At 43.8% G+C, this 9,181-nt stretch overlaps 1 protein-coding gene across 4 annotated transcripts in view; it reads left to right on the top strand.

Moving 5' to 3' along the window:
• Positions 1-2,277: 2,277 nt before the first annotated feature.
• Positions 2,278-9,181, top strand: part of LOC118088756 (calcium-activated chloride channel regulator 1) — a 29,633-nt gene continuing 22,729 nt past the window's right edge. For all 4 annotated transcript variants that reach the window (XM_060276754.1, XM_060276753.1, XM_035122806.2 and 1 more), the window contains exon 1: positions 2,278-2,684. The gene's annotated coding sequence lies outside the window, so the exon portion shown is untranslated. The remainder of the gene's footprint in view (positions 2,685-9,181) is intronic.

Genomic DNA, 9,181 nt, shown 5'->3' with positions numbered 1-9,181 from the left:
CTTCTGGTGGTCTCTCGGGGCTGGGGGGGGGGGTCTCTGCCTGGGCACACAAATAAAATTGCTGATATAATATTTATAGAAATCTATGCCGTGAGCACACTTGGAATATGGTACACCATTCCGGATGCCAAAAAGTAAACATTAGAGTTGGAAAAGGTTTGGAAAAAGGCAAGCCAAATGAAGCTGGATCAGCTGTCCTGTGAGGAAAGGTTTTAATATGTTGCACCTTCTCTCAGTAGGCAGGGCAGCTTGCTGCTGAATGACTGGAGAACATGAGCAAAACAGGGCTGCTGTGCTCATTATCTGCTTGTCATCTTCCCACTGGCATCTGTTTGGCCATTGTGAGAAAAGAATGCAGAATTATATAGGCCTTTGGTCTGATCCAGCCAATCCATTTTTGCGTTCTTTTACATCCATTTCTTAACTATGGAGGGAGAAGGGAAATATATGTACCTTTTTACTGTCTTATATACAAATTAGAAGATTTTTTTTGCATATGGTTAGTAAAGATTAAACTCTGAAATCAGAATCTCTCAATGTGAAGTTGCTATATGCCTTTTCTCCCATGGCACAATATGGTTTTCTCTTTGTGCATTTGCAGCAGTGTGCACAATGTGTGCAGTTGTGGATTTCAAGGAATGTGGAAGGAGATTTGTTGTAATTCCTTCAACATGAGAAGTACAGCTGGTTTTTCCTCTGCTGCCCAGCATTTGGGCAAATTGATTGCTTTTTGTTTTGTTTTAAATGGTTTTCCACTCAACACTGACAAATTTGGCTCTAATTTTTATGGAGTTGGTTTCCCCATCATAATGATATATTAAGCCAGCTCATCTCTCTCTCCCCCTGCCCTCCCATGGGCGTACCCAGCGAGGGGCGGGGGGGAGCTGCCCCCCCAGAAGCAAAAAATAAATAAAATTAAATGGTTATAAAGTGATGAAGCGAAACAAAATTAGGTAGGGCGATGGCGAATAATCAGTTGTTTACCACACTGAAATGGTGTAAAAACCAAGAAGTATCTAGAGCCACCTAGCGACTGGTAGAGGAATCTACGTCAGCCAGCCATTGGGATTTAAGGGAGGGAGAGGTCTCTAGTGGGCTCTAGCAGAGAGAAGAGGGAATCTTCTAGAGGGGTCTAGTGAGTTCCGCGTCACTAAACTGAGCCGCCCGCTATTAGTTTACCTTCTTATTTACATTTAGAAGACATTGAGGCTGCCTAAATAGATATAAGAAACTGGTTCCAAAAAGTAATTTCTGTAGAAAATTAAATTTTAAAGGGTAAAGACCTGTCTCAGAAGTACAATGGGAGAGGACAGACTGACCGGGTTGTGTTTGGTGAGCGTCCATCGGAAATTCTTCAAGGAAAATCAGGACTGGATTGAAACAAAAGTTTTGAACAAGTTTTCTTCAAACCCAAGAAAAATGATATTAGTATGACATGTATCTAGAATAAAAATTAATTTTTTCAAGCAAATAATTGTAATTGTAATTGTAATAACTACCGTAATAAAGCACTGCTATAATTATATATAGTTTTCTTAAAATTTTGGTTTCATTCGCCTTTTCCGTGCTGAAATGTCACAACCTGAACGACCGTGGCTTGCCCACCCCCCTAGTTTTGATCCTGGGTACGCCCCTGCCCCCCCTGTAATTTTCTTGGTTAGAAAGGGTGTGGGTTTCTGTGAAATCGAAAACTCACTGCAGCCCACAAAGCAGCACCTGGCAAGCTTGCCCCCAAAGCAACTAGAGAAGGGGCTGCCCTCTCATCCCCCAGGGTGTGGAGAGGCCAAATGCAGGGTACTTCAGAAGCCACAAGAAGTTGAACTCCCAAACCTGCCTGGCCCACCTTTATCACTGCAGACCAGGGTTCCTCAACCTCGGCCCTCCAGATGTTTTTGGCCTACAACTCCCATGATCCCTAGCTAGCAGGACCAGTGGTCAGGGATGATGGGAATTATAGTCTCAAAACATCTGGAGAGCCGAGGTTGAGGAATCCTGCTGCAGACATTGTTAGAGTCACAGAACAGGTAATACGAGGCCCCCTTTCTAGACTAGCCAGTAGTCTAGATTGCAGGCCACCCTCCTCCAGAAGATGTTGTCCCAAGAAAAACAACACTGCATCCCTCGGCAGCCACGGACTCCTATGGCTGCAGTGAGTGATTCCCCCTCCAATCGTGCTCTCTTGAGGGACACAAGATCTGCAATGGCTCATTGTTCCTCAAGATTTCTGCTCCGTCAAGGTTGGCAAAGTGCCCTTGAATTTCAAATGGAAGCTCAGCTCGTCCTAGGGAAGGTCAGAATGGGTGTGTGTGTACTTGAAGCGGAGACAGGCATGTTAGTTTGCCTCTTCTAGGAAAAAAATGTCCATGAATCACTTGGCTGTCACATCAAGATAAATGGAACAAGGGTAGGGTCCTGAGGATCGTAGCCTTTATGTGGGAGACAGAGAGATTCCTGGACTTTCAGCAGATGCACGAAGGATTGTCCAGAGCAGACAGATGCCTGCCTTCCTACAAAGGCGGAGAATGTGAGCACAGATCTTCTGCTTTGTCCCCTTCACTGTTCTGATACTTTTTTCCTGAAGAATAACAGGCCTGCCAGGAGGTACCTGTGGGGATTTGTTTCTTAGAGATTTCCCTGCCTCGCTGCCCCACTGCACAGCTGTATCTCTCCAACCCTCTGAGCAGGTGGGTAAGCAATTTCATTTCTTAGCTCTTCCACTCTTGCCAGCTGACGAACAATGAGATCCAAAAAGCACTTAGGCAAAGCAGTTCTAGTTTCTGTCTATCATCAAATGAGCCTCAAAAGCTGGTTTTTTGTGGGGGGTTTTTTTGGTGATGTTCACATGTTAGGGCCAACCTACATGTCATGATAAAGATGCTTTTACAAAAGTGAGCTTCAGTGGACTGTTTTTATTTTTAAGGAAGCAGCTGTACGAAGTTCTGATCCAGGGACTCAGCTACACTCAGTTAGTTGTATTGTTGTAACTCTGTTGTAAAGATGCAACACCAGATGGGGCTGTAGAGCACAAAATTTGTTTGTGCGATTTTACATAGGGTTCTTTTTTTTTCTTATAATGATCTAATTTATGACTTATTTATAGTGTTTCCCCCTCTGTGTGTAGATCCAGCCCAGGTCACAACTGTGACACAGATTGTGGCCTTCCATGAGTTTCTCACCAAATATCCCCCTTTGGTTGCTATGGGTGTCTGAAGCTGCTGTCAGGTGTTGAAGGAAGGATTTGGGGCAACAAGATAGCACAAGGCTCCACATGCCTTCCCCTTCAAAATGTGTTGAGCTGTTGTTTAAATTGCTGTTGAACGGCAGGTAATAACATTTGTTGTGATGAATAAAAAGTGAGGTGAAAGATTCTTTAAAAGCATTACTGAGTTCATAATACAATTTTGTGTGTGTGTCTCAATTAAGAATTGATGCTTTTGAATTATGGTGCTGGAGGAGACTCTTGAGAGTCCCATGGACTGCAAGATGATCAAACCTATCCATTCTGAAGGAAATCAGCCCTGAGTGCTCACTGGAAGGACAGATCCTGAAGCTGAGGCTCCAATACTTTGGCCACCTTATGAGAAGAGAAGACTCCCTGGAAAAGACCCTGATGTTGGGAAAGATTGAGGGCACAAGGAGAAAGGGACAACAGAGGATGAGATGGTTGGACAGTGTTCTCGAAGCTACCAACATGAGTCTGACCAAGCTGTGGGAGGCAGTGGAAGACAGGAGTGCCTGGCGTGCTCTGGTCTATGGGGTCACGAAGAGTTGGACACGACTAAATGACTAAACAACAAAGGAATTACAACCATTAGCCTGTGAGAGCCCCCCCTACTTGTAAATGTGGGGAATGTATGCATTTTGTGCATATTTCTTAGCTGGAGAACTGTCTTGCAAAATTCCGAAAAGTGTGAATTTCACAGGATAGGAATGTTATGTTTCACTTACTGCTTCGTAAAGTGCAAATTAGGTAATGTTACATTTAAATATGAACTGAACTGAACTTCTCCCACAGTAGGACACAAGTTTTTGCTTGTCTCCATTCAAGTGGATGTTGAGTTTTTTTCTTATTTGCTTTGTTTATACACATGAATAACATTACTTAAACCTGGTCTCGTTGCTCTGGAACTGAGATGTGATTTGAGAGCAGCAGTTAGCAATTCTGTGTGGCACACCATGCAAGTGATATTTCAGGGCACAGAGGGATGGGCAGCATTGGGGCTAAGTGTGGCCCCATAGTGCAGAATCCTAAGCATCAGAGGAGCACTTCTCATCCTCTAGCATCAGTGCATAGCAGTATTTGCAGAAAGAAGGCTGGAGCTTAGAAAAGATGAGCCAGTGTTGGAAAATTCTTCACCATATGCAGCATTCTAAATGTTATCATCCAAGACCATAAAATAGATTTCCCTATTTTATTGTTGCAATCTTTTTCTTTTCTTTTTCTTTTACCTTGCAATCATTTTTTTAAATGCTTATACAAGCATGACTTGCATGGAAAATTGAGAACTGAACTATGAGGAAACAATGTGATGAAGGAGCTCTGTGATTTTTTTGCCTGATACAGAGAATTTGGAGCTCTCTGTGCCTTTCCGGCCCATAATGCAGGTGGAGGGGCTTGATTTGAATCAAGTCCAAGGTGAGAGGGAGGGTAGCTTTCTGCCCTGGTGTCACCCAATAGCCAACCAAAATACAATATTAGATTTGGGGAAGGGGCTGTGACTTACCATCTTCAGTCTGTATGCATCCCCATTCATAGCTAATAGGGTTTTTGTGTGTGTGTGTGTGTGTGTGTGTGTGGGTGGGTGGCTTCAACCGGATCAGAAGTTTGGGGGGGCAAAGAGCCAGATTCCCCACACAACATGAGAGAGCTGAATAAAAATCTAGCTTTGTCGTTAGAGGAGAGTGGCTTGGAAAAAGTCTGAATGCAAAATGCAAAAATCTCTCAGATCCATCAAACCAGCATGTCTTTGGGGAAGAAGATGCTATTAAGAGAGGAAAGGGAGGCGAGGAAGAGAAAATATCGTAGACCAAAGGATTGTAAGGAGGTTTGTAAAACAGAGAGAGATTAGGATAGGAAGGTGAGTTTGGGTAAGTAAAAACATAATCCTCCTAGTGTTCCCAATACAGAAGGCCCTTCTCTTTTAAAATATTTTCTCACACTCCGATGGTTCGCCCTTGCTACACCCCTGAATAATTTCCTCCTCATTCAACTATAGCCCTTCATTATTTTAGAGTGACAGTGTCAAAATTCATTCTCTGCCTCCTCATTGTACCTTAAAATCCTCCAACTTCCTTATCACAACTAAATTTTAAATATAGTTGAGACCAGCAAAAACTTGACAGCCACTGGTCTCTGGCGAAAATCTTTTCAACCTACAAACTTTCAAACTACAGAGGCTTCTTCCTCTAAACAGGAAAAGGAAATTACTTAAATGGGGGGTGGGAATCCCCTAATATAACAAATATATTGTGGAGTCTATCAAACTTGGGAACTTTCCAAGAATTTGGACATCCACTTCCCTCTCTTTTAATGGGGCTGTGGATGGGATAAATTTCATTTCTCTTGAAACAGAAAGTTTTCAATTTCCACAGCAAGATAAGATAAGATATCTTTATTGTCATTGTCCCCTTGCGGGAACAACGAAATTACTCGGTTGCTACATCCACTCAGATAAAGCATTCCGCATAATCCAAAATTACAAAACCTAATTAAAAACAGTAAATATAATACAAATAACAAGTAAAATAAGATGACTTCAAAGTCCAGGCTTTCCATTTAAGGCCAAAATCGCTCTAGAGAAGAAACTGTTCCTGAGACGGCTCGTTCTTGCCTGCATAGTTCTATATCTCCGTCCCAATGACAGGAGCTGAAAGAAATGGTGACCAGGGTGCGTTGGATCTCTTGATATATCTAGTGCTTTTCTATGGCACCTGGTGGTATAGATTTGTTCTAAGGTGGAGAGTGAGCAGCCAATAATGCTCTCTGCTGTTTTAATAATTCTACACAGTCCTGCTCTGTCCTGAGAGGTACAGCTTCCGTACCACACACACAAACCGTATGTGAGCACGCTCTGTATGGCACAGTGATAGAAGGCAAGATATACTGAGATGTATGTTTTGCATCTTAACTTAAAACACCCAACATTTCGTCTGGTCTCATACTTGGTTACTTTTAAATTCTGCATTGACAAAAAACAAAAACAAAAAAATCTACTTTGTTTCTTAACCTAACAGGACATTCTATGGGATGAACCTCCCATAGAACTCTGAAAAAGGAACATGTCAATTCAACTATCCCAATGGATAATATTTCATTCCTATTTAAACAAAGATCCTGTGGTGTCCCAGCACAGGCTCAAATGGATCAGAGAGAGAAGTTATCTACTTATCTTGTTTATTTGCAAAAATGGGAGGCAGCGGGGAGGGGGACAGGAAGGAAACTAGAATTTTTCTAATGGTCCATTTGATGCCATTGTTAGCATTATCCTCCATCTAGATGCCTTCATCACCAGGAAGGATATAGGGCTTGTCTCAGTGCTTATTTCAAAGTTCTATGGCAGGAAGAATGACCCTCTGTAAACAAGAATGCTTGGCCAGCATCTTTTTACCTTCCATGGCCTTTAGCCCAGGCCTAGAGCATCGTTATGGATTCCTGAAAGCATACTTTGGCTCACACAACGCATTTGTTACAGTGGTTCTTTTATTTCTGTACAGCACCTCAGAAGCCATCAAATAAGTCGAAAAAGTACAGTGGTACCTTGGTTCTCAAACTTAATCTGTTCCAGAAGTCCGTTCCAAAACCAAAGCATTCCAAAACCAAGGTGCACTTTCCCTTTAGATAGTAATGCAAAATGGATTAATCCGTTCCAGACTTTTAAAAACAACCCCTAAAACAGCCATTTAACATGAATTTTACTATCTAACGGGACCACTGATCCATAACATGAAAGCAATAAACAATGTTCTGCAGTCACACAATGAATCAATCAATAGCTGAACTGGGTTCCACAGAGTCACAAAAACAAAAAAGCCGCAAAAACAAAAGCACAAAATAAATAGACAGACTTCGGCGTAGCACTCAAAACAGCAGTGTGGCACTCAAATCGGAAGTGTAACACTCAAAATGGAGCACATTCGGCTTCTGGGAAAAGTTTGCAAACCGGAACACTTACTTCCGGGTTTGCAGTGTTTGGGTTCCAAGTTGCTTGAGTACCAAGCCGTTTGAGAACCAAGGTACCATTGTACACAATTAACAGTAGCTTTCTCCCAAATGGCCAGCATCAGCACATAAAAGGGATGTGGTTCTGCACAGGAGTTTTAGTCCATTTCTACCAGGAATTGAATGGGAGTTGTGTTTTAACTCTGCGTGTGTAAGAGAGGGGGCTCATATTCAACACTTCCATTTCTCCAGGCAAACTGGGTCTTTATTGCTGAATCGGAGCAAACATCAACCAGGTTTTCTGTGGATTGACAGTTGCTCCATGTCCTGAACCCCTGGACCACCTCTCAGCAAGTCAGTATGGCAAGTGCAAAGTCCAAGCCACACAAGCAAAGTCCAAAGGTCAGGAAACACAGTCCAAGGTCCATCCAAGAAGCCAAGTCTGAAGTCCAGCAATCAGAATATCAGTCCAAAGTTAATACTGAAGCCACAGTCCCATAGGGACGAGAGATACCCCAAAAACCTTTGGGATAAATAAGGATGCACAAATGTAGAGAATTTTCTTCCTCAAAAATGTTTGGACAGAACCAGAGGCCTCTCACTGAGGACCTCCTCTTAAATGCTAGGCATTGAAGTTGCTCAGCAACTGGGAGAGACCCAAAGGGAATGGGCTGCTTTTGCCAGGCTTTTCTTCAAGCATGTTTGCTCTACTCCCTTTTCCTCATAAGGTAAAGGACCCCTGGATGGTTAAGTCCAGTCAAAGGAGACCATGGGGTGCAGCACTCATCTCACTTCAGGCCGAGGGAGCCGGCGTTTGTCCGCAGACAGCTTTCCGGGTCTTGTGGTCAGCAGGGCCGGCCCTACGGCCAGGCTGGGTGGCGCAGGGCACCACGGCGCCGTCCCGCCAGGGGGGCGCTGCAAACTGCGCCCACCCACTGGCTGGCCGGTCCGCCGCACAGCTGCGCCCACGGCAACCGCGCTGTGCCTGCCCGCCCGCTGCGCAGCAGCGCCTGTGGCAGCGCTGGGAAACGGGGCGGGGGGGCGGGCGCCGGAGGGATCCGTTGCACCACAGCGCCAGGGGCGCTTAAGACGGCCCTGGTGGTCAGCATGACTAAACCGCTTCTGGCACAACAGAAATACCATGATGGAAACCAGAGTGCACGGAAATGCCATTTAGCTTCCTGCCACCTATTTATCTACTTTCACTGGTTCAACAAAGTCCTCTTTATAGTAGACCCATTGAGATTAATGATCCTGAGTTATTTATGTTTATTAACACCTGTGGGTCAACTCGGAGTAGCACTAAACTTGAGTACAACTCATGACCTCTTAATTAATAAAACAAATCAACAAACATGAAAGGGAACAAACATCTCTTCCACTTGATTTACGGGAAATAGTTTTCACACACACCCATTAGGGCTTCCAAATGTTTTCCCACTATTGTTTTTAATACACGTATAAACGTAATCTGAAAAGACAATGTCTTATTCAAAACAAGCCTTTTGGAGGTTAGGTGGGGTGCTTGGATTGTGGCTTGTGTCCAATTTAGGGTTAAGAAAGTCTCTCATCACGGCAAGGATTTTTAACAATGGGACTTTCCCTCCTCTCCTTCCCCTCTGCCCCCTAAATCTGTTCTGAGGGTCCCCCAATCCTCTACTGCAGATTTAAGCACCTGTGTGTGTGTGTTGTGTGGCAATTGTGCAAGTGGAAATCCTTGTGCTGATAGGACAAGAGAGTTGGATACCAACCTGACTGATTGCTGGCACGTGTGTGAGAGAGGACAGAAAGACAAATGAGGAAGACATAAAGACACACAGATGTTTTGACTTTATGTGCATCTCCCCCAACCAATGATATTTTATGCATAATTCCATAGTGACCAATGTACCACTTGTAAGCTTCCTTACATAATATTTTGTTACAGGTAGGTAGCTGTGTTGGTCTGATGCAGTCAAAACAAAATAAAAAAATCCTTCCAGTCAGGGCCGTCTCAAGCCGGTTGGGCGCCCTGGCGCCGTG

Source organism: Zootoca vivipara, chromosome 7 (assembly GCF_963506605.1).
Source record: "Zootoca vivipara chromosome 7, rZooViv1.1, whole genome shotgun sequence".
NCBI classification, from domain to species: Eukaryota; Metazoa; Chordata; class Lepidosauria; order Squamata; family Lacertidae; genus Zootoca; species Zootoca vivipara.
Note: the sequence above shows the minus strand (reverse complement) of the source record. Positions and strands in the feature narration are given on the sequence as shown.